This window comes from Miniopterus schreibersii (assembly GCF_964146895.1).
Source record: "Miniopterus schreibersii genome assembly, chromosome: 1".
Taxonomy (NCBI): Eukaryota; Metazoa; Chordata; class Mammalia; order Chiroptera; family Miniopteridae; genus Miniopterus; species Miniopterus schreibersii.
The window spans coordinates 186,908,407-186,931,348 of NC_138101.1; the positions used below are offsets into that span (position 1 = coordinate 186,908,407).

The following is a 22,942-nucleotide window of genomic DNA, read 5'->3' on the forward strand; positions in this document are numbered from 1 at the left end:
ATGACACCTTTCGGAAGTGTTTTCAGAACCTGCAGTGTTGTCCTGACCCAAGTGGTGGCAAATCTTCTTTCCTTGAGGTCGACTGAGTTTGACTTTTCAAAACAGTCAAAACTCACTTGGAGTCAAAGCTGGTGAGTCAATTTCTATAAATTTATTTTCTTTTTTAAAAAAAGGGGACAATAGAACCCAGCTGTGCAGAGCAAGGACTCCGGAGTTAGAGAAATCTGGGTCCTAACTGACACAGGAGAGCAGATTTGAGCCTCAGTTTCTTTATGCGTAAGGAGGGACTAACAGTCCATCTGATGGGAGTGGTTGGTAAATGTATCAGAAGCTTTCTATCTTTAGCTTTCATTACTATGACTAAGGAAGGAGAACCACTTTTGTCTGTGGAATGCAAATTGGTTCTGAAAGCACTTCCCAAACAGAAGTTTCTAAGTTTCAGGCACTGTCATAGTCATTAGTGAGTGTCACGACTTACAACACCTGGGGACTGATGCAATCCAGCTTAGAGCCAGAAATTATTTTTCAAGGGACTCTCAGTACACACAACACAATCACAGAGCCCATGTACTAAGTCGGGGCATTAATTTACAGGTGTGCCTCTCGGTGCTGGACAAAGCCTAGCCAATTATGCTATTTGGACTCCATCCCTAGCAAGTCGTGGGAGGTGGAACGGGCCATGAAGAGGGCAAATGAAGGAACTGAAGGAGGAAAGATAAATTCTCAAGGGACCACCACATTCACCCCAAGGACATGTTCCACCCATGAATATACACCGAGGGACTGTGGGAGGATTAGGGACAGAACGGCTGCTTCCATAGGCAAAATTTGGAATTTCAAAATTCAGAAGGGTGGTTTCTGGGGTAGTGCTGGCCAGGTACAACAGGCTGGGCTTCTGATAGGATAGCTTTATTTGGTTCAGCGATGGGATTAACAAACTTTCCTTGGTGTTTGCCTAAGACATGTCCTGCCCTGCTTCTGTGGGCACAGAAACGGGTCATCAGACACCCAAAAATCTGGTTATCTTGAATCCTGAGCCTCAGTGCCCTTATCAGTAAAATCAGCAAAATCACACCTGCCTCACAGTATTTATGCAAGTTAAATGAGATCTGATGAAAAGCATCTTTTACGGTGTCTGGCACATATCAGTTGCTTGATAACTAAGTTATTATTAGTGGCTCCAGACAAAAAAAAAAAAAGGAGATGACAAATATGGGATCTGAACTATTAAGGAGGTAATTTATAGATTGAGAGAAAAATTTAGTCAAGTCTGATAATTCTAGAATTTGCTGAACCTTGAACAACTGTTATTACATCTTGTATGTATATTTTCTCGTAATACTTTCAGCATTGTTGTTTATCTACATATACCTCACAATTTTACTGCATTATGAGAATAAAAAATAATCAGTTAATCAATTATCCTTGAGGAAACCTATTCATCAATATCCAGCCACTCTGCAGACCCGACGTTTCTTGGTTGCTAGAGGATGTGGTTCCACTGTGACATATCCTTCCAATCAGTCCCTTGGACCGGGTGTCCTCAGGTTCTCCGTCTGTTTTGATCATGACTGTCTCTAAGGGCACAGAGTTAGTGGGGGGCTGCCCTGCAGAGCAGAAAAACAGGAACTGTTCACTCTGTCACCGTCGCCTCTCTCGCATAACAGACAGATGTGTATTTCCTACGGAGAGTCAGAGAGAGTGCCCAAAGGCCGGACGAGGCTGGGTCAAAGGTGTTCTCTGCTTTGAGAACCCTCCAGACAGATGACCGCCCTTACATTTCAGAACAATGACTCTCAAATTGTTTTACGACCATGGTCCCTCTGGAAGGTCAATAAACCAAAACACCACATATCCAGGGCCCTGAGCTAGGGCTGAATGACCTGTCCTTCTGCCACTTGGAGAATTCATTCAATACCCATGGGCCTCAATTTCCACATCTGGAAAGTCAGGGGTTAGATCAGATGATCTTGAATTTGTTCCGTCTTTAAAGCCCTGTATTTCCTATCATTCTTCCGCTTTTTTATTCTGAAGGAAAACAATGTGACCCGCCCCACTCTGACCAGAATGAAGAATATGACTTCACTTTGACGGGACACAAATGAGAGAAATGGTAAAACATGAACTCATGTTAAAGATAAAGTTATGCACAGTACCATCCTGAAGTCATTCCCGGAGAGCTGCCTGCTCGTCCTGCGATGTGACTGCTTCTCATACACGCTTTCTCTCTCACCATCTATAGTAATGATTGAAAAATATCTGTGAACCCTCAAAATGGGTCATGTAATTCTAACTCATGAACTGTCAAGACTAACCAGAGCTGCAGACAGACAGAGCACCTCGTCCCCGCTCATCGTGGTCAACAGGTGAGCAACAGCAGCATCAGGGGCAGTGCTCGAGTCTGAGTGACGGAGGACTGCCGGCCGCGGTGGCTCAGCAGATTAAATGTCTTCCACGCACCAAGAGGTCACCGGTTCGATTCCCAGTCAGGGCATATGCCTGGGTTGCAGGCTCAATCCCCCCAGGGGAGGCAGGAGGTAACCCATCCATGTTTCTCTCTCATCAATGGTTCTTTCTCTCTCCCTCTCCCTTCCTTTCTCTCTAAAAATCAATAAAAACATATTTGAAAAAAAATAAGTTACGTAGGACTGAGAAATCTAATTGGCCTCCAAATAGCTGAGTGTCCAGGTGCTATTCAGGAGCTAATCACAGGTAGTATTTATTGAGTACTTACTACACGCCAGGCTATAAAGCTATAGGCTATGTAGACACATTGCTTCATTTAATGTTCGATTATCACCCCTATTTGAAGGGTCAGGAAACCAGGGTTACAGAAGCTCAGGGTCCTGGCCATGCTGCTCAGCCACACTGTGTTGACAGTTCTTCCACAGCGGAGATGGCCAGGAAATCTCCCGTTTCCTTCCCCTGTGCCTTCTTTCCAGGTCCAGTGATTCACATCCTTCCCTCTCAAGCCTGAAAATCCTGAGAGATTGGATGGCTCGGAAAGTTTGACACCTGACCTGCTCTTTGATTTTTTAAATGTTTTCTTCTAAGCGCTGTTATGTTTCAACCACTACCTCTGTCTCCCATGGTCAAGTTAACTGATATCCCCGGAGCCCTTGCTCTGGGTCAGGCATTAGTTAGCTCTGAGCTAGGATTTGAGCTGAACAGCAAGTGCATGCGAAGGACTTGGAGAACAGGGGAAAATGAGCCTGGAACTTCTATTTCCACCTCCTGGAAGATAGAGCTGAATGCGTACTCCTTTTGGGTCGCACCTAGTTTTGTATCCGGCCATCAACGGATAAAGAAGTAGCATGGTGCATGGGCAAGAGGGATGGAAAAGGAGCCACAGGTCTCCATCACCTCACTCTTTCCCAACCACCTCTGCTCTGCCCTCCTCTCCTCACTGGTGGGACACTGAGAAGTACCAAATGTCGAGGGGTGTCTCAGGAGGCGGGAAGGAGACAAGAAACAGCCGAGAAACCTCCTTATTGTATTTAAAGCAACAATAACGCTTCAGTCTGTACTATGTGCCAGGCACCATGTAAAAACCTTTTCTTAGGCGATCTTGCTTCTCATAAGAATCCTACAAGCAACATGTTAGTAACTGTACGAACGGAGGGAGAAAATGAGGCACAGAGAGGTCAGATAGCAGGCCCGAGCTCGGAAGTGGCAGAGCTGAGATGTAAGAGGCTTTGCCAGTGGAAACGAAGGGATTTCCTTGGTAAAGAATTTTGTTAAAATGATATTTATTCCTGACAGGTCTAGAAAGAAGCACAGCCCTAGGAATCCAAGAGGCTGCGTAGAGGTGACTTTGGAACTAGCCAGGGGACAGGTAGGAAAGCACCATATTCCCGTATGTTATCTTTGCTGTATATCTATTTTCATAAATGAAGGAGTGACCAATTCCTATTGCCCAAGGAGACACATGAGCCTTATGGCTACGCTACTTGAAAACCCAACACAGTTCTTCCCTGGCCTTTGGCCAACATGGCATAGCATACGTCTCCATCTGAGCAGGGGAGCGAGCAGAGTAGACGCGTGTGCGTGTGCGTGTGTGTGTGTGTGTGTGCTGGATTTGTGGCAGTGTAGGCACAAAGCCCGAGGCACACCTTGCATTCCTGGCTAAAATTCCTTCCCCCTCACGCAGAAAGGAGATTATGTGATTGTTTTAGTCATGCTCTTCCTGAAGTGGCTTTGAGTGGGATACAGTCCGGTTGGGGTTGAAGCTCCCAAACAAGACCAAGCATGAAGGCAGGCTCCTGACACCCTCTGTGTCCCCCACCGGAGTTGGTGAGAAAGGGGAGCAGGCAACTGGCACAGCTGGCTTTTGCCGTTAAAGCTGAACTTTCTAGGGAGAGGGGTCAGAAGACAAACTTCACCTGTCTCACCTGCTCCCACCCTCTAGGCCTGTCCTCAAGATACACTGAGGCTGCGTTGGCTCCTTGAAGGTAGAGATTTCATACTTGCTACTGAAGCTGCCCCCAGGCCTCCCGTACCTGGCTGATAAACACCCATCATACCTCCTACCTAAGGAATCCCTGCTGTTCCCCCCTGGTTTCTACACTGGGCTTGGTGTTTAAAATCAGATGGCCCCTCACAGTTTAAATGTGTAACACCTAGCTCAGGTCTCATGATGCATTTGCCTGTATTGATCCTACTATGCTGATTTACAGGAACCTGGCGACTGTTCTGAAAATCGGTGCTTTTCCTGCTTTTAAAGCAGAGAGGTTTCCGGAGTCCAGCCCGGCTAGCTTTCGGTGGGTATGTCATCAGTCATCCTTTGGGTGCAAGCGCTTTGTGCCATGACTCAACACGTCGGGTAAGAATGCTTTCCAAGAAACATGCCCTTGCTTGTAAAGCCTGGCAGCCAGAAAAGAAGGGCCCTTACAGGCAAATTAATTAAAAAGACAGAGCCCCATGCTTTCCCTACTGTCCTCCCCTCCCCTCCCTCCCTCTCTCCTGCTCTCTATTTTCTGCCCACCACTTCCATTCTGTAAACTACCTGCTGTCCTTCTATCCTTCCTGGGCCTTGCTTCAGTTCGTGGATTCTGTCACAAAAGGCTAATCCGCCCAGTCAAGGAAAATTAAGGCCTGGCTGCCCCGGCCGGTGTGGCTCGGCTGGCTGAGCGTCATCCTGTGCACCAAAAGGTCGCCGGTTCCATTCCCTGTCAAGGCACATGCCCAGCTTGCGGGTTCAGGGCATCGGGAGGCAACCGATCGATGTTTCCCTCTCACATCCACGTTTCTCTCTCTCTCTCTCCCCCTCTCCCTTCCTCTCTCTAAAGCCAATGAAAACATATATTTTTTTTAAACCCGACAGAGGCCAAAGTTTTGCCACCCTGAAATATGACTTTTGGAATATTGATTTTTAAGCTAGTTATTAAGGAACCAAAGGCTCAGAAAAGACCTCTGACCCTCCCCCCTTACCTGCTGAAAGGAATTCAGATAGTAAAACCTGCTTAAAGGAAGGCAGCATCACCTCAGCATCAGAAAATAAAGTGGCAGACAGGGAGAAATCTAGCAGAGTCCCTGGGTCCCACTGTTTCTGGGTTACCCAGCAGGACTTCGTTTACCACGTGTTTACTCTTTCTGGTCTACCTGTAAATTACCTGCTCTCCCTTCGAAATCCAAGACCCCTGGCCCCCTCTCCTTTGTCCAAAATGGCATATAAACCTCAACTGCCCAATGTGTCTTCAGATCTCATATGCTTATGGCGCCCCTGTCTGTATATCTGTAGTAAATCTTGGATATTTTCTCATGTTAATTGGTCTCATGTTAATTTGATTATTAATCCAGCCAGAAGAACTTAGAAAGGTGGGAGAAAAGTTATTTTTTTGACCCCCACAAACCTAGCTAATGACCAGATCAGCCACCAGAATCCAGGGTTTTGGTTTTGTTTTCATTTCTTACAGCATATTTTGGGTGTGAGCTGGGATGGTAGAAGAGAAAGGGAAAGGGAATCTTAAGATCCTTGTGAACAGATACTGTGATGTAGTCATCTCAGCCAAGGCTTACTGAGTGCCCCCTATATGCAGAATCCAAGGTGAGCAAAGAGTTTGGGTGCTTGCCTCACAGAGTCCTCAGTGTCATGGGCATGAGAGAAAGTTGATTTAAGAAAACCCCAACAAACAGATAATTACAGACTTGGATAACTGTGATGAAAGAAAGAACACACTTATCAGAAAACAGAGGCTGGGAGTCCTGATCTAGTCTAGGGGGTCACGGTAGGCTTCCTGGAGGAAGGGACACTGAAGTGAAGATCTGAAGTATGAGTAGGAGTTCAGGGAGTTACACTTATAAAACGTTCAACAAAGCAAAGTGTCTTCTGCTTGAAAACAACTGGAGTACCAATTTTTGTGTGTGTGGTAGAGGTGTAAAAGAAATCCTAGACATGTCATCCAAATCTTTCATTTTATAAGTAATGGGATTAAAATCCCCGCATGAGCTGCGCAAGGCCAATTCGGCTCCCAGCCCAGAGCTCTTGGCAGCACGCTTTGGACGACACCACAACTAGAACAGCAGTTTCCGTGGCTAAAACAGACTTAAAGGCAGTGATGACAGGACACTGGAGACATCAAGACTGAAGGGGACCAAAGTAGTATCGCCCTGAAACTGCCTTTGGGGATACTGAGTTTAAAATGGTTATTAAAAAAAAAAAAAAATGGTTATTAAGAAACAAGACTCAGAAAGAAACCTTGACCCTGCCCCCTTTCCTGCCCAAGAGATTCCGACTGAGAAACCTGCCTCAGGATGATCTTAGGATATCTGCCTTGGCCTAATGTGAATTAAGTATGGCAAACAAGAGGGCCTGGGCAGATGCCCGGTAGCTAGATCCCCGTGTCCCACTGTTTCTGAGTTGCCTAGCAACAATTTGCCTGCATGTGTCCAGCTCTTCCTGAGCTACCTGTAAATCACCCATTCTCACTTCCGAAATCTCACGGTCTGTCCCCCACCCCCCAACCTTTCCTCCTTTGTCCAAAATGTCATATATACCCAAGGCTGCCTCACCGTCTCTCTCGTTTTCATGCATATGTGAATTCTCCATGTGCATGTATTATAATTTGATTTTCTCTTATTAACCTGTCTCTGTTAATGTAACAGCCCAGTTATAAGAACTTAGAAGGTGGGAGGAAAAGTATTCATTTTTTTTTAGCCCCCACAAGATCAAGGGCTTATCCCATATGCAAATAGCATGTAGTGGGTTGGGAATAAAAGGTTTTTTAAATTAAACTTTTAATACAATGCTGCTTCTGAAGGATGGCTCAGTACGTTTAGGTATTTTTTTGACCAAAAGGTATCTGTAAACCAGGAACAAAGAGTGAACCAGGCAGATTTCCCTATCTGTGCGCAAAATGAAAACACGATGGAGAATTGACAGCGCTAAGGTGGCCATGTGAAAAGTCAACCCAAAGTGACACTGAATGCCTCCTGAGTTCATCCATGAGCCCAGCAAGAACTACAACGAGCCCTGAGCTCTGACCATCAGCACACCTGACACCACACCGGACAGCCCTGAGTAGTAACGGCTGGGCATTTTTTAGGAGCCTGCGAAGCCTCCTGGGAAGTGAACACCTGAGCAACTTTCCCCAGCAGTGTCCTTCCTCATTTCCTTTCCTCTCTTTACGACACTGCTCTACCCAGTAAAAAACTAACACCCCATTGCACTCCCGGTGAGCTGTCCTTCCTTCTCAGTGAGCAACACAGGTACAGAGGTGATTAAAAGAGCTGGTGACTGCAGGGGCAAAACCTACGTCCTGCTCCATTCTGGCGTCTCCAAACTTAGAAGTGAACATGGGCAGTAATCCAGGCATGTCACTGTCACTCTATTAGTTAAGCAATGATAGTGAGAGAAAGTTTTCCAAGTGCTGCCAGGGGGAGTCTCCCAGAAGAGAGGCCTCATCAAGAAGGGAGGAAAAGATGCTATTGACCAGGGATTAAACCTCAATTCCTTCCCCACCTCACCCCACTTCAGGGGACAAAGGATTGGAAATGTCCCTCCAATCAAAACAAGATCTCTCTCTGCCTTTCCATGATTCTCAACCCCTGCTTTGTGCTGGCCTCTTTGTCTCTGCAAAGAGGCTGCTTCATTGAAACATCATAGAAAAAAGCAGTTGTCCCCCAGACAATGAAGTCGCCTGCACACAGGCATTTCCAACGTAGGCCGGCAAAATTCTCAACCTGTTGCTATAGTAGCAGAAAGAATGTGATTTGAGCGAGCAGCTCTGTGAGATCCATATCCAAATCCCTCCAGCTCCCAGAACATTAACCCTTCAGTGCCCTTTCTCAGGGGCACAAACACCTAGGGGGAAAATCCTTAATTCTGCTTAAGAGCTGGACGTTGTGGTCTTAGCATTCAGTCACTCATTCATTCATTCATCCAACAGCTATTAATTTAGACTCTGTGAGGTTCTCAGGGGTAAAGAATGCAGACCCGGCCCTTAGCATTGAGCAAGAGGCGGGGTAGGACATCAAGTAATTTCTAAAAGAACAATGCATTATGCAGCATCGGTGTTGTATGGGAGACACGTGAGGTTTTCAGCAAGGCCACCACCAGAATGGCAACAACCTATCCAAGATAACCAGCTTATACATTAAGCAGAGCAGACCCTATATATTCGGGGCCACTGCAATCATTTGCTTGTTTGCATGTGTTCATTTGACCAAAAAAAAAAAAAAAAAATACCAATAGAAATGCCAGCTCCACTCATATCATGCCTCCTACAAAGCATTAGTTTAAACGAGTTGTTTAATCAAATCAGTTTCCCACGTAAAATAGAAATAGCACTGTTTGTCAGAGAACAGTTGCAACCCATTGCTGAATAGTCACCAGGCAACAGAAATGGCAGGTGAGGGCTCAGAAAATACTCGAAAGAAGCAGAGTAACGAGGAGGTCTTCTAAATATCCCCATCCCCACTGATTTCTGTGGTCAAAATAGTAAACCTCAGGAAATACAACTTAGAAATTACCTTTAATCCAGCTTACTCCCCTTAACACTGTGGCGGGGTAATCTCATTATTATTGGCCACCTCCCTGCTAGCATCAGTACTAGGAGGGTGACATTTCTTAGGGAATAAGCTCAGCTGGTAATGATATCCTCATAGGCTGTTTGTGAAACGAGGCGGCATCCATCAGACTGTGAAACACCAAGAGGACAGGCTGCTAATCTCGGTTGGCCAGTAGACGTGGTCTCAGGGAAGGTACAGAACCCTTTGTACCCCCGTTTCCTCGTAGGTACATCTGATACATCACATAGTTCAAAGGCACAGAATGATCGAGAGCAATGCTTATAAATCATGGCCTATAATAAATTTCTCCATTATTATTCTCAGTAAAATGCTGTGTAACATGGGTTTTGCCCTGGAGACTGAGAACGTCAATCATTGTTTAGAATACTGGTTTCTTATCTGAACCAGAGGCACAGGCTACAAGCCTTTCATAGAACAAATCAGGGAAAGATAGGCCAGCAGGGAGGGACATTCACCAAAATCTCTTTCAACCACAGCAACGCTGGGCTAGGGTTCTGGAAACTGTCCCAAATGTTTGGACGAGATGGAAACTGGTTTCTTTTCACCCTAGAGAGAAGTGATGATAGCAAAGGGATGTTATGTAATCTGAAGTAGAGATTATAATACTCATCCTGAAAGTGGGCAGTGGACAGCCAAGCCCAGTGACCCATGGCCTTTGCATTGCAGAGGATGGGGTGAGAATGGAAACGGAGGCATTCTGTTGAGACTCCAGTGCCATCTCCGTACTATCAGGTCTGAGTACTTGCAGGAATTCTTTTCCCTTTAAAATTCCGTTGGATAGACCACAGTAGCCAAGAGTCTGACACTTCTTGCACATGAGAAGGAACAGGCTGGTTCCATACGATGGACACTTTCCACCTCTTGGTTACTCTGGGATCCAGCTATGCCCTCACCAACTTTTCTAAACAGAAGAACATGAGGCTCCCTCGCATGCCCCTCTCCCGTCACGGAGGCTTACCTTCATGGTCCTGATTCTTCACCCCTCTCCATGTCCATGCCCTCTGCCCCATGACTTTATAGTTTCTCTCTGCAAATATAAATGTCCCTGCCCTTTAACAATGGACTTGGCTATGTGACTTGCTTTGACCGGAAGGATGTTAATAGATTTATGACATAACCAGAAGCTTGAAATGAACTTGCTCTTTGTGGCTTGTGCTCTTGTGTCTCTGCCACCACCTTGAGAAGAACATGCCCAAGCTGACAGCTGGCCCCAGAAGGAGCATGAGGAACATGTGGAGTAAAGCCACCCCAGCTAATCCCAGCCAAGATCAGTTGGCTCTCCCCACGCCAACGTGTAGACATGTAATGAAAGCCTATTGTTGTATTCAACTGAGATGTTGTGGTTGTTAGTAATGCAGCATTTTTGTAGCAACAACTGATACACCCACTAACAGAAAGATCTACCATAGTAAAAATTCACCTGCAGTTTAAGGGTTAAACACTGTTTGCTTTGTTTTCTTAATACATAGGTAATGGATCTCTGATTCCCCCCCATTAGACTATAAGGTCCTCAATGCTAGATCCTATTACATCCCCAATGCCCAAGATTTATTCATGGAGGCCATACCATGTTCTAACTCCCAGGGGATACAATGGTAAACCGTACACAGTGCCAGCGTCAGTCTGCACCTGTGAATTTTTTCCCATCTAGGATCAGGTCAATGTGCTTTCGCCCAAAGGTGATTACAAAGTTTATTTATGCAGCTGGAAGTGTACCAAGTCAGAAATGAACTCTGAACCCCCTGAGTGCTATCTGCCCAAGTAAAGATGAACTGGAATCATTGCAACTTTTAGTAATGGAAGGGACTGACAAGAACACTGGATTATTGGTTTTCAATCCTAGTGAATCACCAGAACTTTCTTTTTCCTTTTTAAAAAAAATGTTTTTATTGATTTTAGAGAGAGAGGAAGAGAGGAGGGGGGAGAGAGACAGAGAGAAGCATCGATCGGCTGCCTCCTGCATGCCCCTCCCTGGGGATCGGCATGTGCCCTGTCCGGGAACTGAACCAGTGACCTCTCAGCGCAAAGAATGATGCTCACCGACTGAGCCACACTGGCCAGGGACATCAGTCGCCAGAACCTCCTAAATGACAGATTCCTGGTCCCCATCTGTATTTAGTTGAATATTCTGGCACAAGGCCCAGGCCTTTCTGTGTTGTTAAGATGGCTCGAAGCACTGCTGATGACATAGGAGTTGCTCCTCCGCAGTAGAACCCCTCCGTCCCAGGGCTGAATCTCACCGAGTTGCACTAAGCATTTGTGATGACATTAACAGTCCCAAAGGTGAACACAGAGGGACCATCTCCAGGTGACCGCACGCATCCGTTAGTTATTGTTAGCATAACAAACTATTCCAAAACAAAGTAGCTTAAAGCAATAAGCACTGATTATGCTCATGGGTCTGTGGATCTGGATCAGTCTGTCTGATCTCTGCTGGGTGCACTCATGTCTGCGGTCAGGTGGCTGGTCTGGGACTGCCTCACTCACACACGTCTGGTGGAAGACAGATGTCACCTGGGGCAACAAAGGTCTCTGGGCCACAGCAAGTCCAGGAGTGTCCATGTGGTGCCTGAGCTGGATTCCAAGGGAACAAGCAGAATTGTGGGCAGCTTCTTAAGACCTAGGCCGGGGTTCAGTACAATGCGTACCTTTACTTCCACATTCTATTGGCCAAAGTAAGTTACAAGGCCAAGCTCAGGTTCCGGGGCCAGGGAAAGAGTCTACCTCTTCAGAGGAGGAGCTGCAAAGCCATCTCACAAGGGACTAGGCTCACAGAGGGGAACCACTGGGGCCATTTTGGCAGCCAGTTTATTACATACCTAATGCAATGGGAGCAAAATATCACCTGCAGCCAAACGTGATTTCTAAACACAGGCCAAAGTTTTCACCCGAATCTCAAAAACATATAAAATCCTCAGATTGACGTTTCACCAGCTAACCCCCATTCTTTTTTTCTTTTTTTTTTTTAATATGTTTTTATTGATTTCAGAGAGAGGAAAGGAGAGGGAGAGAGAGAGATAGAAACATCAATGATGAGAGAGTCATTGATCGGCTGCCTCCTACACGCCCCCTGCTGGGGATTGAGCCCGAAACCCAGGCATGTGCCCGGACCAGGAATTGAACCCCGATCTCCTGGATCCCAAGTCGATGCTCAACCGCTGAGCCATGCCCAGCCGGGAGACCGTCATTCTTAATCCTGCCTGCACACATACGCATCTTACTCAGCCCTTAAGATCTCGGTCTCAAACTAAAGCAAAAGAAATCTATTTACTCTCAGCACTATTTTATATTAGCCTCCAGGGTTTTTTAAGGTGATGATGACACGCCATCCTCATGAGGATCTGGTTCAGGGCAAGTGTCTCTGGGATGTCTCTTCCTGGCTTAGGATGTGCCTGCAAATGAAATGTGGCCCAATGATCATCAGGGCTACACATCCTCCAAAGGACCCCACAGCATCAGCATGAGGAGCACCAGCGTGTCATAAAAAATATTACGGGGAAAATTAACACACGAGACCAGCAGGAAACTGGAGCTCCCTGAAGACTGCAGGTTGAGGCTAATTATATTTTAGCCACCAGCTGCTGGCGAAGCCCTCTTCACTCCACATCCCTACTTCACTCACCCTTGGCCCAGCCAAGGACACTTGGGAAATGAATAAACCTACGGTGGCTGAATTCACGGCTATTTTCCCTGGCCCAGGCCCTATGTTGCAGCCTGGCTGTGGTGCAGCTGTAGTTACTACAGCATCCCTACAACTAAGGTGCTGCTTTCTGGGTGTTTTTTTGTTTTTTGTTTTAAATCACCATGATCTTTTGGCTAGCTCCACTCAAATTCTCTAAACACCGACTTGTGAGGTCTGGGACAGCAGGGGGTGGTAGAGAAACCAATTCCAGAAACCAGAGAACACAGGATGGCAGAGAAGTGGCTGTGGCTGGGGAGTGCCTGACGGCTCTTTGGAAGGGATACAGAGAGTGGGAGGAGAAAGCGTATGCTGCTCAGAGGCAAGGTTGTCCAAAGCACCCCGTTTGGTTCCCATTTGTAAGGCCCGTTTTCAATCTGCTTGGTAGGATCACTGCTTAAAAGACTAAACAAAAGGAGTGGATGAAAACACAATGAAATAAAAAGAAATGCTAAATTCACCATGGAGATGCCTCAGAAAAGCCAAATTGAAGAAGAAACTGCATTTAATTTAGTTTATGAAGAAACCCCAGGGAGTTCTGAGACTGTGCCGAACAGGCCATCAATAGCAGCTGTTGCCCACCTCCTCTGAAGCCGATGCTGTTCCTGACCCTATGCTGTTCCTGCCCCTATGCTGTTCCTGCCCCTATGCTGTTCCTGCCCCTATGCTGTTCCTGCGCACAGGGTCTGGGTTTGGCAGGGACAACAATGCTTCTATACCGTTATGCATGGAAGCCAACGTGCAAATGCCTGTGAGGCCAGGCGGTTAGCAGTACTGTTACCCCCATGGGTGGCTTGGAGTGGCTTCCATTTGTTTTTCAATCATAACTGAAGAGTTTACAAATTTAAACCTAATGGCTCCCCACCCCCTTGCTCGCTTGGCAACAAGATAAGGGGTATTCTTAGATGGTCTCCTAAAGAGCTGGCGGACTGGGCTGCAGTCAATCTATGCTTTTGGTTTATTAGCCAAAGGGAAAGCTAAGCTATAAGGAAGCAGACTGCTGGTGTTTTCACCACAGGACCATGATAATGGCAGTGATGACAAACTGCTGATCTCAACAAGAAAACATACCGTACTTTCCTGAAGCTTAGAAGAGGGGTATGCCCCTCTCAGATGCGGATCTGCGCCCTGCCTGTGCCCTTTCATACCCTTTTCGGCACACCATTTTTTAGGGCCATTGTCTATTGCTGCTCTAAGAATCTAGATATGCTAAGTGTAGGTTGCTCCTTGTAGAGAATCCTTAAGTTGCCGGAGGTGCCAAGAAAGAAGCTGTGCTGCATTCGTAGAGATACTGGGCACAGGCCAACCTGCACATGTGTCATGGGAGTGCCTCTGGTTTGGGCAGTTTCCTGCGCCACTCTCCTGTGAAACCCCTTAGCTCAGCATCTTCACTCTCGGATGTCATCAGGACATAACTCCTCGTGTCTGTTAAAAGAACAGGGCTGTCTCAAATGGACTACGTCGTGTAGTATCAAATTAACATTACACGCAGCCTTATCTTTCCTACATTTTTCTTGCGCTCTCCCCAGGTATGAAAGTCTGAGCTCAGCCAGCTACCAGAGGCAGCAGTTGTATTCCTCCACATGCCTATGCAATCAGTAGCCTGTGTTTGGAAAAATATAAACATATATTTTTTACTCCTCGAGGATACTTTTTCCATTGCTTTTTAGAGAGAGTGGAAGGGGGAGAGAGAGAGAGAGAGAATCAATGTGAGAGAGACACATCAATTGGTTGCCTCCCACATGAGCCGTGGCCGGGGCTAGGGATCGAGCCTGCAGCCGAGGTACATGTCCTTGGCTGGAATCAAACCCAAGACCCTTCAGTCCACGGGCCAATGCTCTAACCACTGAGCCAAACTGGCCAGGGCTGGAATAAATATTGAAATCAGAAGCCTATTAACAATGCAGCGCTTGATAACTGTGAATTGCTCTCTCACCCACGGCAATTGAGGGAGAAGGTCTTGGCACCAGCACACGCAACGAACCTGCTCCCCAGCCTCTTCCATGCGCCTTCCAACCCGCCTCGCAAAGACTTCTCGGCACACTCTACAAAGATCCCTGTTTTCTCCCTTAAATACCACACGAATCCCACACTGAGCATCTGACTGTTTTCTTCCCAGAGCACCACAGACTTAACTCAATACGTCCATGTTCATCTATATTTAATTAGACCAACTTATCTTTAAACTTTTACTCCAACCCCTCCACTGGCATCTTTCATTCAACGGGGAAATCTTTTAAACAGGGTTTTCTGTTTACTTGGCTTGTTTTGTTTTGAGACAAAAATGTCATCGTCTATTTTAAAGCGATGGCAACAATTTATGCTACTTTTCAATTAGTCATAGATGCCCAGAAAATGCCCACAATCCTCAGCACTTTTCCTTCTTCAAAGCCGATTTGATAAGCGATGTAGTTTTAGATTGTTTCTCTCTACCTGCAGGGCCAAAAGGGTAAGTTGTACTAACCAGGGGCAATTAGTGCATTAAGTTTTGTTTCAAGGCCAGGCTATCAGGTTACGGGTTCTAATAAATCCTGCTGGGAAGAGACACTTCTTTGTCTTGGGGTGGCCGGGAAGGCGCCAATCAACCAAACAAAACACCTTCAATTCCATCAGAAACGCTCCCGTCTACACATAATAGAAAAGAAAGTCAACATCAAAGCACATACAGCGGGTGAGGTGGTCCCACGGCTGGCAGCCCTTACCACAGGGAGGAGGTCCCCTCCGGACCCTCGCAGGGGCTCTGGCTCCTCCTGGAGGGGGTGAGGGTGGCGAGGGGTCCAGGGCGTGGGTGCGAGTAGAGGTGTGCTCCCTGCAAGCCGGAGCAGGACTCACGGCCGCCCGCCTGCCCGCCTGCCACTCGGTCCTCTCGTCTGGGTGGGAAGGGCCAAGATGGAAAAAAAAATGTGCAGGTTACTCCCTGGCCCTCCCGGCGGGCGGGTGGCGGGCACACCCAGGAGGAGGGAGCGGCAGGCAGACAGGGAGATTCTCGGGGGCAGGCTCTGCTCCTGGGAACACTTCCTGAACTTTAAACCCGATCTGCACAGGCACGGGGACTTTGGGGAGGCAAATATCACTTGAGTAATGAGATTCCAGGGCTTACGCAAAGGTTACTTTGAAGAGGCAATGCTTTAGCACACGCACTTTAAAGTGTAACTCCCGAAATTGGTTTCCACTGTGTTTGAGCGTGAACCCGGGCCCAGGAGACGAGGGGAAGGGGCTACCTAGGTGCAGGGGCCTGGAATGGCCTGGAGCAGGCAGAGCCGGGTGTGATTCAGACAATGAATTTCTCTGTCTTTGGGGCTCTGCGTTGTAGAGAAACAGGATTCTTTGCCTTGCATAAGAGGCAGGTTCTTGAAAGAGGTATCTGGAAATCAAGATTTTAGAAATGGATTCACACCGTAGGTGTGAAGAAACCGGCTACCAGAGACAGCCTGGCCTTCGGTAAGCCCTAGGTGAAGGCTTTCACAGATGGAGGGATCCTTCGGTGGTTTGTTTTGGGAGGTGTGGATGTTCATAAGCAGAGGCATGGCAGTGTTACCGTAGAAAGAGATGCGCCAGTGGAGCTGAGGGCGAGAAGGGGGAAACTAACCCTATTAGTACCACTCAGGACCAGGTTCTTCTCTCATTTAACCCTGAAAATGCCCTTAGGAGGGAGGCATTGTGGTTTCTCTTGCACAGGTGAGTGAGCACGCTGAGACCCAGAGGCTAGATAACCTGCCCAGGGCTCTAGGTTTGCCTGAATCTAAGACCCAGTGTGGAGGCCCTATGCTCCCAGACAAGTCTTCCAGCATTCCTGAGGAACAGTCACTTGCGTTTGGCCTAAGGCTAGGTCACCTTTTCTTAGCTATGTAAACTGTTTCCAAAACCCATATGCTAAAGAATATAATTCTAAAGGATAATAGAAGACATAATAAAAGTAAGAAAAATGTACTGTACAGATTTCTTCACTGTAGCCTCTCACGATCTTTCATATGCTAATATCTTTTGTGAATTCCCCAGCTCAGGGCTTACAGAGTGCCAAGTTTCCTTTCCCCAAAGCTTTTTTGCTCAGGAGGAGGAAATCTTGTGTTTGGGAAACACTGTTATAAAGATGGGTTACTGTACTTTTCTCCCCCTCTGCTGTGGTCTGGGTGTTTGTGCCCTCCCAAAATTCACGTTGGAATCCCAATACCCAATGTGATGGTGTCAAGAAGAGGGGCCTTTGGGAGGTGATTAGGTCTTGAGGGTGGAGCTCTTGTGAGTGGGATTAGTGCCCTTATAAAGAGATCCCACAGAGCTGCCTTGGTCTTTCCACCATGTGAGGATACAGGAGTCTTCAACCAGGACCCCTACCTGACCATGCTCACACCCTGATCTCAGATTTCCGGCTTCCAGAACTATGAAAAATAAATTTCTGTTGTTTATAAGCCGCTTAGGCTGTGTTATTTTTTTATATATATAGCAGCCTGAAAAAACTAAGACGGCTTCCTTTTCTGTGCTTTTTTAAAAAAAAATTTTATTTTCCGAACTTATAAGTCAAAGTCTACCTATTCTAACTACCAGTTCCATTCCCCAAAGGTAAGCACCGTTAAAATTTCTTATGCATCTGCCTCAGAAATTTTTATGCATATAACGCACATATGAATACCCTTTTAAAAATAACACAACTGGGATTGAAGCATAACCATGATTTTTAAAAAACAACACTTACTAATGTATTAGAGATTTTCCATATCAGCATATAGACTTGCCACCGGCAAATCAGAGTGAAGAAAAGTACAAGGTCAGTCTATAACAGGGGCTCGCTGCTTTGGAAAGCGGGCCATGCTTTGTGATTCTGTCAGAATGCCTGGCCTTCCTCTCCAGCTCTGTGTAACCGCCATACTGGGCACTCACGTATCGGACGGCGAGGGTCCTAAGACCTAAATCACATCACAGGTAGTTGTGAGGATCAGCAACAATGCCAATGACCACGACACCTCAGCACCACTTACTGAACATTTACTCTGTGCCAGGTACTTTCCTTAACACTTTATACGGACTGTTTCAATAAAGCCTTACTCTCAACAACCTTATGAAGCACCTTATTAGCGCCACTGTGAGATTAAGAGAGCCATCTCCGAGTGCAAGCCCAGCACACAGCGCACAATAAATGCTTGAAGTTGTACCAGCAAAGTCAGCAGCAAGTGGCAACCCTGACCTTTGCCACAACGTGCCCCTCACAGGGGCACTGGAACAGGTTCCATTTTCCCTTAGGAACAATGTTGCAATTGAGGGTTTTGTTTCAAAACCTCACCTGGGTTTCCCGTAAATTCCAGACATAATCAATACGATCTTGTAAAAACAAAGATACAACAAATCTCATGATTTCACTTATATGTGGAATCTAAAAAAGTATAAAATAAAATAAAAATAACAGAAAAACCTCATCGATGCAGAGAACAGACTGATGGTTGTCAGAGGGGAGAGGGGTTGGGGGCTGGGTGAGAGGTGCAGGGATTAAGCAGCACAGATGGGCAGCGACAGGACAGTCACGGGGATGCAAAGTGCAGCACAGGGAACAGTCAATAATGCTGCGATAACTCTGCCTGGTGCCAGTTCGATGCTAGAAATATCAGGAGGACCGCTCTGTAAAGTATATGACTGTCTAACCCTGATGCTGTGTGCCTGAAACTAATACAGAACAATACTGAATGTAAACTGTAATTGAAAATAATGTTTTTTCATTACTGAAAAAACACTTTTTTAGAAAAAAAAAATATCTTTATTGATTTCAGAGAGAGGAAAGGAGAGGGAGAGAGAGACAGAAACATCAATGATGAGAGAGCCATCGATGGGCCACCTCCTGCACGCCCCCGACTGGAGATCGAGCAACCCCGGCATGTGCCCTGACCTGCAATCGCACCTCGATCTCCTGGATCCTCGGTCGCTGCTCAACCGCTGAGTCACGCCGGCCGGGCAGAACACCTCTTAATTAGCTTCTTTTTTCAGAGCACTGACCAGGACCTCAAGTGCTGTGTCAAACAGTGTCAGTGACAACAAGCATCACCTAGCGCAGTGGGTTGAACCACGCCCCTCCCCCGAGTAGGCTGAAGCCCTCACGAGAACCTGGACTGTGACCTTTTGGAAACAGAGTCCTCGCAAATGTACTCGTCCTTCAGATGAGGTCACTGGATTAGGGTGGGCTCTAAATTAGGGTGAGGGTGGGCTCTACGTCCAATCACTGGTGTCCTTATAAGGGACAGAGAGACGCAGACACACAGGGAAGCAGACAAACATGGGAGTTATGCTGCCGTAAACCAAGAAATGCCAAGGATTGCCAGTCAGCGCCAGAAACTGGAAGAGGAAGGGACAGTTTCTAGCCTCCAGAGCTGCGAGAGATTCAGTTTCTCTTGTCTTAGGCCACCCGCTTTGTGGCAACTTGTTACCACAGCCCCAGGAAACTAACATATCCAGGGAACCCAGACGAAAGGTATGGACCAGCCAGCCTTCCTGTGGTTTCACTGTCCGGTGGGAAAGGGGAAAGGCGGAGGGAATCCCAGACGAGAAGCTGAATCAGTTTTCAGGTCGTCTGACATCAGCCAGGCCTGTGGCGAACTCTTCAAGCTGTGCAAGCACCAACAGGTGAGCCTGCTTTACCTGAAAAACAGGTAAGCAGAAGGCTGGGACTTGTCTGGCACGAGAACGCTTTGTGGAGTCTGGTGGGGAGGAGGCAGGAGGAGACAGGAACGTCCTCCTGCACACGTGCCAAGGGGAAACTGCCGCAAACTCTGTCCTAGGCACCTGCCTCTCTGTCCTCATTGTGTCTCAGGAAGGCTCGGTGGTCTGCGGAGACAGATGCTTCTAGGCACTGCCCCAGCTGCCTAAGGGCGCTGCGCCTGCATCCCCTCCCACTGGGGGCAGTCCGTGCAGTAATGCAGGAGAGACCCTGGGGTGCAAGAGGTGCCGGTGTGGTGCCCTTTAGAAAGCGTCTGTCTGGGTATCTGTAGCAGTAACTGGTGGTGTTGGCCATTCACATCCTGGACACTGCAGAGCCTAAAAATGAGCTACACTCTTTGATAACTTAATTGTCTTAGGCATGTGGGATTAGACATGGCTTCTTTTATTTATTTTTTTCTCTTAAAATGTCTTTTAGTGTTATAATAATGTTTTATAAGGAAATGCTTAAAATTAAAATTCTGATATTTTTAAAAGATGTGGAAAAAGCTGCCACATTTATTTATTTATTTATTTCCCACTGGCTAACCCGTTTCAGTGCCTGCCACCTACGGGCAGAGGCCAGACAATGGTTCAAGGCCACAGCTTGCTCTGGCATGGGGCGCTATGAGAGACCCAGGGGGATGGCCCGCCATAGACAGAAGTTATTTTAATGTAACAACATTGCTCAGTCCTTCAGCAAGGCAGAGCACTAGGTACCGAGGGAGACTGTGCCACCCTCTAATTTACCGTCACCCACACTGCACTCCAACACTGGGTCAGCAGCACATGACTTAGCACTTAATTGGTGACTAATTATTTCAGGTGTGCTAGTTTTATTTTCCCAGATAAGCTCCCCCAGGGCAGGAATTACCTCCTTCCACCCCATCTGTTAGCCCCTACCAAAAAACCCTCCCTGCCCCAAGATTGGCTGGCCTGCCAGACAGAACTATGCCATAGGCCTCTCTCTACCTTTCTGGAAAACGAGCCATAACAAGCTGCCTAATGGTTATGTTAGGGCAAGGAAGAAAGCAGGAGAGACTGCGACCAAGAGCCCTGCTCCCATTTAGGGTCTGCTTCATTGTTCCTATTGGTTCACCCTGACATGGCACCACCGAGACCGCAGGGCAAAGCATGCACGCAGGACTGAGATCCACGGGGGGCTGAGGCCCACGGGGGAGGCACCCGCGCCTGGAAACCGATGTGTGTGTGCTGTGCGCTGGCACGTGGACCCCACTTGAAGGCTGAAGCAAATGAAAGCCTCGGTGACTCCTAGAATGTTACTGTCCCTTCACGACCCCCACAGATGCTTTAAACACAATTATATTCTATAAGCAATTTATTTAGTCAGTATCATGGTTTTAGTTCAGTAAAATAAGGATGCCTTTGGTAACTTTGAACCAAAAATGATAGTAGTCTACCACAAAATGGAAGGCATTTGCAAAAGTGACACTAGGTTGGTTTCGATGGACTGCTTTGATTGTGAATAGATGCATCATTGTATGATATTTTAGACAATAAAGAGACATTAAGAGGAAAAAAGAAAACACTTGCAGGAGGCAACAAGGAGAATTCGGTGGGCCCCATCCGTCTTTGGAAACGTGGACAGACACTGTGTCAGACACTGTGCTAACTTCCTTACATCTGCTCTTCTATTTATTCCATTCAGAGGCTCTATCGGGTGGTACTAACCCTGTTTCGGTGGCTGGGAAACAGCCTCGAAAGGGCAGAGCTAGGGTGGGATCTCGTGTCTTGGTGACTCCAGCACGGAGTTTCTACATGACCACAGTTCAACACGACTGGGAAGGCAGAGAGAGAGCCAGCGAAATGGTTAGTTCCCCGCCATTTCTCTCCCATGCCTGCAGCCACGGCTCACGAGGTACATAAGCAATGGATTTTGATCAAAGACCCTCAAATGGCTCCCCAAAGCCGACCTCCACGCATACGTCTAGCCTTGGACAGAAGAGAAAAGGAGAACTGCCTGGAGGCCACCAAACTAGGATTAAAAACTGCACCCTCCCTCTTCTCGGTGCAGAGCAGCTAATTGAGGTTCGAGTCCTAGAAACCAAACAAAAGGCTCCCAGGAGCCCACCTCCCAGCCTCACTGCTTCCAGACCCTGTGGGAAGGGGAAGGGAGCCCGGCCAGCCTCTGTTCCTCAACAGCTTAATGAAGATCTGGCCTGTCATCTTCCCAGGGAGCACACTCCACGGCTGTCGGAGAGATTGATTTTTCTTCTCAAACAACACAGCAGATCCCCCTTTGAAACCAAAAGTCAGCAATAAAATGGGTCATAAACATGTATACGGGGTTATAGCCCCCTTAGATTAGGCAGCGGGATTTCTCCCAGCCCACTGGCCAGTCAAAACCAAACCCCTGAGCAAGTTCCTGGTGTCACCACAAGGCGGGGGCAGGGGAGGCTGTGGTCACACTCTCACTCTGGCTGCCATGGGCGGCCCTCCTTAGGCCAGATGCTCCCCGGCCTCCAAGTTACAGGCTTATTTGCCTGATATCATCTATTCGCAAAAGAGGATCTCCCGCTTGCTTTGCAGATTTGGGATGATTCTGAAAAAAGTTACATTCACACGCTCTAAGATGTCCGGTATATAAATGACCAAGCACAGTTTTTGAAACTAGCAAAGAAAATTGAGCCATTTCCTTGTTAGACTTATTTATGCTTTTTAAAATCTCTCTTTTGGGGATAGAAATTCCAGGGAAGACATCATTATGCAGATATTAAAAATATTTTACTGTTGAGGTCTCCAAATGGGCTTGAGTTTATTAAACCGACTTCAGTGCCTTGACATTATTTTGTCTTTTTTTTTTTTTTTTTTTTGGTAGAACTAGCTGAACTGCAAACTGTTCAAGTAAAGAGTTTACAAGTAAACTCTCTTTTCGGACTGACGATGTTTAGCTCTTTTCAAACAGGCAAGAAATTGTCATATGGAAAAGAGATTAGATTTATTTTTTTTGGATCCAAGACATGGTGATGATAATAATTATAATAATTATTATCATCTATAATATCAATCCATTTTCTAAGAGCAGTAAATATGCTTTTATTCATCTTCACAACTCTATGAAATTATTACCATCTAATTTTGTAGATGAGGGTACTGAAGCTCAGGAAAGTTAAGTGTCTTGTGCAGGGTCAAACGGCTAACAAGTAGGGAAGCCACTGCTCAAACTGGGCAGCTGCCAAAGGACAGCGGGTAGAGAGTAAACTCCGCTGGCACGTGGGATGGCAGCCTCCCTAGAGGGCACCCTTCAAACTGCAGCGAGAGCCCCGGAAACATCAGGAAGGGGAAGACTTAAGGGCCACAGTCAGCAAGGCGACACGCTCGACCTGGGCAGAGGCCGTGGAAGTGGACCCTGGAGGTTTGCTTAAAAACGCGGGAGGAGAGCAGCTCAACCGCGGCGTAAGAGTAACCAAGGGGAAAGGAGATTATGCCCGACTCTAAGGTTCAGGAAATCAGGGCCACAGGGAGAGGAGGAGATGGCAGACTATTTTAGGACAAGGAATTATAAGCAGCATAGCTATAGAGAAGGTGGGACTATGT

The 22,942-nt window shown here is 46.9% G+C and overlaps 1 protein-coding gene across 4 annotated transcripts in view; it reads right to left on the minus strand.

Moving 5' to 3' along the window:
• STON2 (stonin 2) overlaps nt 1-22,942 on the minus strand; it is a 112,911-nt gene that overhangs the window by 34,598 nt on the left and 55,371 nt on the right. The window contains exon 1 of one of the 4 annotated variants that reach the window (XM_081141298.1): nt 18,594-18,698. The exons of 1 other annotated variant lie outside the window; for it this stretch is intronic. The gene's annotated coding sequence lies outside the window, so the exon portion shown is untranslated. Of the gene's footprint in view, nt 1-15,411; nt 15,572-18,581; nt 18,699-22,942 lie in introns of those variants that run through there. 2 more of the 4 variants (XM_081141299.1, XM_081141300.1) reach the window with 2 other exon arrangements.